Raw genomic sequence first — 6,556 nt, 5'->3', positions numbered from 1 at the left:
AGGTGAAAGGTCATGTCTGTCAATCTCTAACAAGCAGTGAGCTGACAGGTGCACCAAGCGCTGTACCTATTTCTCCAAGATGCTCCTTGAAGCATTACTGTGATGTTCAACTGCTGTTTTATTCTTGATGAGCAATGTAGGTTAAGCAGTAACCAATAGACAGCAGAGTTCAAGCTAGGTTCTGAGTCCCCGCTGTTGGACCTAAAGGCCATACTGTAGTTCTTTTCTTCACCAAGGCTGCTTGGGGCAGAGATGTATTCCCCATACAGAGCCCTTCGCTTGCGAAAATATTACGACAGACTTAATCAATTATATTACTCTTTACTCCGGAAAAACTACCTAATACTATTTCATGTTTTAAATTATAGGAATCACTTGGCTATTTCCTTTTAGCGCCTTATAATTTCCTGACATGTCTTCTCGTGTCACAGGACTGCTCTACATTATGCCTGTGCCTACGGACATCTCGAGATGGTGGCTCTTCTCATAGAGAAGTGTGAGATTGATATCTGTGACAGTGACAACAGCACAGCTCTGATTAAGGTAGTGGATAGCAAACCATCTCGTCAGGACATGGGTTTGATTTAACTATGCAGAATGAATAGCTAAGAACAATGCTGCACACTTGCAATTGCAACACTAGACATAGGGACAGAAGCTTCTCAAGTCCTGCCCAGCCTAAGGAGATGTTGAGAGCCTATCTCAATCCTCCCCAATTAAACGAGTCTAAAATGAAAAGCAATTATCTCACTTTAAAATAACTAATGGGCTGGGAGCCAGTGACTCACACCTCCAAACGCAGCTACTCAGGGGAGGCTGGGATCTACAGATTAAAGTTCAAAGCCAGCCTGGGCAGTTAAAGTCCATGAGACTCTTAGCTCCAATTAGAAACAACTAAAGAGCCAGAAGTAGAGCTGTGGCTCAAGAGGTAGAGCACTAGCCTTGAGCACAAAAGCTCAGGGACAGTGCCCAGGCCCTGAGTTCGAGACCCAGGATTAGTACATGCTCACCCCCCCCATATACACACACTAACAAAATGGTGACATTTGTGGAAGGCGTCCCCTGAGCGCCTCGCATTGATGAGCTGTCTCTTGCTGTGATGTCCACAGGCCTCCCAGGGCCAGCATGAGGAGTGTGTGACTCTTCTCCTGAAATACGGCGCGGATCCAAACGTGAGGGACGCCGGTGGCAATGCTGCTATCCATTATGCCATCTACAGTGACAATGTACCCATGGCGGCCACGCTGCTGGCCTACAATGCCAGTATCGAGTCGCAAACCAAGGTAGAGTGAGCCGGCTTGTGTTCCATGTGTGCAAGTTCCAAGTCTTCAGTGAAAGAAAATGTTAGAAAACAAAAATGTAGTTCTCAGTGAGCTTACCTCAAATGATGATACTGCTTCTATACAAGGTTCAGAGTGCGCAGGTTGAACTGTCCTTGCACGCGGGCTTTAACCTAGTTGGAATCTGAAGAATCCTGGCCAGAAGTGACTAGATGCGGAATATATGGAAACCAAAAGGAAAGATCGAACATTTCTCTTTTATTTTATTCTTTTCTGGTAGGAATAGCTACCTAGATAATTGTTTAAACTGTGTTCTTAAAAGTATAGCCTCGAGCTGAGAAGTGAGAGTTATTTTATTTTGTAATTTCGGAAAATGAAATCAAGTAGTCATTTGAATTTCTTGGTCCATTACTGTCGCTTCCCCTAAGTGGAGAAATTAAAGGAGTACTCAGTAAATTGCCACGTGAGGCAGGAGGAGACTGGCATGATTCTCTGGTTCTCCACAACTTCATCCTACATATTTTTTTTTTTTTTTTTTTGGCCAGTCCTGGGGCTTGGACTCAGGGCCTGAGCACTGTCCCTGGCTTCTTTTTGCTCAAGGCTAGCACTCTGCCACTTGAGCCACAGCGCCACTTCTGGCCATTTTCTGTATATGTGGTGCTGGGGAATCGAACCCAGGGCCTCATGTATATGAGGCAGGCACTCTTGCCACTAGGCCATATCCCCAGCCCCTCATCCTACATATTAATGTGGGAAAAGTTTTGGTAATGTGCACATTTCAGCTTTGTCTAAAGATTCCGATTTGGTAAATCTAGTAGGGCCCAACTACGCACATTCAAAAGTGTACGCTGACACTGGAGACGTGGCTCAGTGGGTAGTGTACTATCCAGCCAGTGAAAGCAGCAGATACCCAGTCCTGATCTCAGACTGTGATATAAGTCACAATGTCAGAATCTGGTTTGTCTTTTATAGACCACTTGCAAATCACGCATCTTATTTCCACCTGACACTGTGTGGAATCAAATTTCAGAGGCCTGGAGGCGTCTTCAGCCTGGCAGCTTTAATCACTGCAAGCCGGGCGTTATTTACCTTCAGATACCCTTTGAATTGATCTATCAATAGTAAACAGCTAGTTAACTAGAAACCAACTCGTGTTAGAAAAATACTTGAAGAAGTTGTCCTGATTATTTTTTAAATGTTTTCCGGTCTGATATTTTGGTTAGAGATGCTATTAATGAGAGAAAAGATTTCACATTCAAATCCTTCCTTTATCCCCAACCACATGGAATCAATCGCAAGAGCGTGAAACAAGGCCTATGGACCAAATGTGGCCCATAGATGAGAATTAATTTGCTTCTATTCAAATTTTTGGATTTCCCCATTTAAATATCTGGGAACTCCAGCAGAAATCTGGACTCCTTATTTCCATAACTTTAATAGGCTAATCATAGTTGACCCTTAGTGTGAGTGAGTGAATTTCAATTACTAACTTAAAATTATCCATATCCATTAGCATTGGAATTTTTACTGATAAATTAAATCAGTTGTATTTCTGATGTACATTAATCCAAATATAAAAAAGTTAGTGAATTTCTCTGAAAATGAAAAAGTTAGTGACTAACTTGGATTCAGTTTCCAGTAGCAGATATGCTGGAAGGTCTCAGGATTATCAGTATAAATGAGAAAAAAAATGTTGAGCTATCCAATAGACAAGGCAAAAATTTTTATCCTATATAAAAATATCAACCTTTAGGGCTGGAAATGTGGCTTAGTGGTAGAGTGCTTGCCCAGCATGCATGAAGCCCTGGGTTGCATTCCTCAGCACCACATACACAGAAAAAGCCAAAAGTGGCGCTGTGGCTCAAGTGGTAGAGCATAGCCTTGAGCAAAAGCAGCTCAAGGACAGTGCCCAGGCCCTGAGTTCAAGCGCCAGGACTATGAAAGAAAGAAAGAAAGAAAGAAAGAAAGAAAGAAAGAAAGAAAGAAAGAAAGAAAGAAAGAAGGAAGGAAGGAAGGAAGGAAGGAAGGAAGGAAGGAAGGAAGGAAGGAAGGAAGGAAGGAAGGAAAGAAAGAGAAAGAAAGAAAGAAAGAAAAGAAAGAAAGAAAGAAAGAAAGAAAGAAAAGAAAGAAAAGAAAGAAAGAAAGAAAGAAAGAAAGAAAGAAAGAAAGAAAGAAAGAAAGAAAGAAAGAAAGAAAGAAAGAAAAAGAAAATCAACCTTTAGCCAGGCACTGGTGGCTTATGCCTATAATCCTAAGCTGCTCAGGAGGCTCAGATCTGCGGAGCCACGTTCAAAGCCAGCCCCAACAGGAAAGTCTGTGAGACTCTTCTTTTCGATTAACCACCAGAAAACCAGAAGTGGCGCTGTGGCTCAAGTGATAGAGAGCTAGCCTTGAGCTGAAGAGCTCAGGGACAGCGCCCAGGCTGAGTTCAAGCTCTGTGACCATCATGAGCAACAACAAAAAAATCAACTTTTATTTGAATACTATATCGTTTAACGTCAAGCCATTTTCTTTACTTCTCCATTCAGAGAAGTGGAACCTGGCATTGGCATTTGAGATATGGCATCATAAATAAAAGAGAATTTGTGAGTTTTTTCCATAACCTGGTGGGAGGGTCCACATAATTGTAAAGCTTTCACTACCTGTGCCCACCAAAGCTTCTTTAAAAAATGTATGTTTGCTGCAAAAGTGTTGTCAAACATGCATTAAACAATGTTATGGTGGCCCTGTAGCTCAGTTGGTTAAAGCGCCTGTCTCGTAAACAATGTTATGACTCTTTAACAGTAGACTTAGAATGCATTAGTTTTGTAATATTTCCCAACTTTCTTTTCATGAAATCTCTTTGTGGTACTGCACAAAGGACTATGTATTGAGAAGCCTTGCTCTAAACTCTGATCATGTTTGCCTTGCACAGGTTGGAGTTGGTGGTTGCGGAGAGGTAATACAGAGCCCTTGTCCTCAAGGTTAAAGGATAAAGACTGTCATGTGACAAGTCTTAGGCAGGAGAGGGGCAACCAGAGGGCGGGGTTGGGGGGAGCAGCATGTCTGCTGTTTATTCTCGCTCTGTGTGTGTGTGTTTAACTCAGTGGAGGAGTAAGTAATTTCATGAGTTGTGCATTGCTCTTGTTTTCTGATTTCCACAGGGTGGCCTCACACCACTTTTGCTTGCTCTAAAGGAAAACAAACAGCAGATGGCAGAATTTTTAATAGAAAATAAAGCCAACATACATGCAGTTGATGAGCTGAATAGGTATCATTATTTATTTTTTTTCCACAAGTCTCCTTGTGTTCTAATGCAGGAAATTTCCCTCCAGTCAGAAATAGCACATTGATAGGAAAAAAAAAAACCAACCTAGTTTATATTTACTGGAATATAATATCAAATATCTATACAAATGATTCAAGTATTTCTTTTTGACAAAATGAATGTCTATGTTGTTTACTTTTTATTACCTTAAGTGACTGTGCAAGGAGTTTCAACTCAACGTATCAATTTATAAGTCCATGTGTCTTATCAATTTTATCCCTTGCACTAATCTCCCCCATTTTCAAATCCCCATCCATTTCCTCAAGTTACCTTGTTTCATTTTCAGTTATGTACATTGACTATTATGAATAGAATATGGGGTTACTATATAAAGTAAAAAAAAAATCCTGTTAAAGCAAAATTAGCAATTATTTTATCTCTTTGATAACTCTTTGCTTCAGATCAATTTTGTTGAAGAATATTGATACTATCCCCCAATGACTATGAACTGCTATTGCCAGATATCTCTTTCGGTATTTCCTCTTTTCCTATGTAGTTTGTTTTGTTGTTGTACTGTAATAAGCCATCCATGTGTAAAAGTGCCCGCAAGCAAAACGACGTGAGGAGAAGCCATGTGTTCAGAGCCTGGCTGTTTTGTTTGCCCTGGGCCGGAGGTGAGGCAGAACCCAACGCCATGGTAGCAGGGACGTGGGGTAGCAGGGCGGGGAGGAAGGGGCTCCTTTCCTGGAATTCAGGCAGCAGAAAGATGGGTGGAAGGGTCCTAGCAGAAGACAAGCTCTGCAGAGGCCCAGCCGACCTCTGAACGCATCCACCGAGTTACCTAGTTAGTCCACTCAGAATCCATGCGCCTCTCAAGAACACCAGGCCTTTTGTGGAACACTGTGTCTTCAAATCATAGAGTTTTTTTTAATGGAGTCAATTGCAATTACAGTAGATTTTAATTGAACAAACCTTTCCTTTAATGAAGATAAAAGTCATAGATGGGCGAGAAGACTTTAGATTCACACAATACTAGTTTTATCCCAGAATTCCCAGGAACGGGAGAATACTTACCACTAAAACCATTTCCTTATGTGAAAAGTATATCATTCATGATAAAGAATTTTAGGTTTATGTATGTGTGATGTAGGCCTTTGCCTACCACACTACTAGTATTATAGTTGCCATCATCATGAATATTATTTTACAGGATTAATACTATGTTAGTCAGGCCAATAACTTTTACTTATTTGACTTTTACTTGCTCATGGGTTTTATTATCATTGAAATCTTTGCCTACATTAGACCCCCAGGATATTAGTTTCCCATCACAATACATTACATTCCGAAATCCACTACGTAATACCCCATTGGAACGAGAGGCATCGGATTGATTTCTCCTTTTAGTTTTGGAGATAACTGACGAAGGTGAATTCGTGAAGTGGAAGATACTTGTTCCTGCTGGTATGTGTAAATGAACTTTACACACACAGGAAGGATATTAAACTTACCGAACCTATTTAACGACCCATGCAAATAAGCTTATTAAAATAACCAGAAGGTGAAATTTTGCCTCTGTTATTTCAGATCAACCCTCATGTATGCTGTCCAATGTGAATCCAAACATATGGTCAAGTTTCTTCTTCAGCAAGGCGTTGATGTCTTTTTAAAAGATGTCTTTGGATGTCCTGCTTCATATTATGCTCTTGGGGCTCATTGTAAGGTGTAAGTGTTTATATTAAGGTGCTAGTTAACTTTAACTTGAAGTTTAAATATTTGTAACTATTACATATCTATTTGTCCTCTGATTTTATAGTTCAGGTAGTTTTGTAATGACAATGAAATAGTAAAAGTTATCAGCCCGAAACTGAGCAAACTTTAGAATAATTACAAGGATCAATGCATTCGGAATTCCTTATCTCAGGTTAATTTTTGGCAGTATAGTAGAATGAGCCCTATATGTTCTAGTACTACCCTAAATGTAGTAGTCAGGTTTTCTAATCATTACATTTTTTTTCTTCAACTTTGG

This window comes from Perognathus longimembris, chromosome 18 (genome assembly GCF_023159225.1).
Source record: "Perognathus longimembris pacificus isolate PPM17 chromosome 18, ASM2315922v1, whole genome shotgun sequence".
Lineage (NCBI taxonomy): Eukaryota > Metazoa > Chordata > Mammalia > Rodentia > Heteromyidae > Perognathus > Perognathus longimembris.
This window is presented reverse-complemented; position numbering follows the sequence as displayed.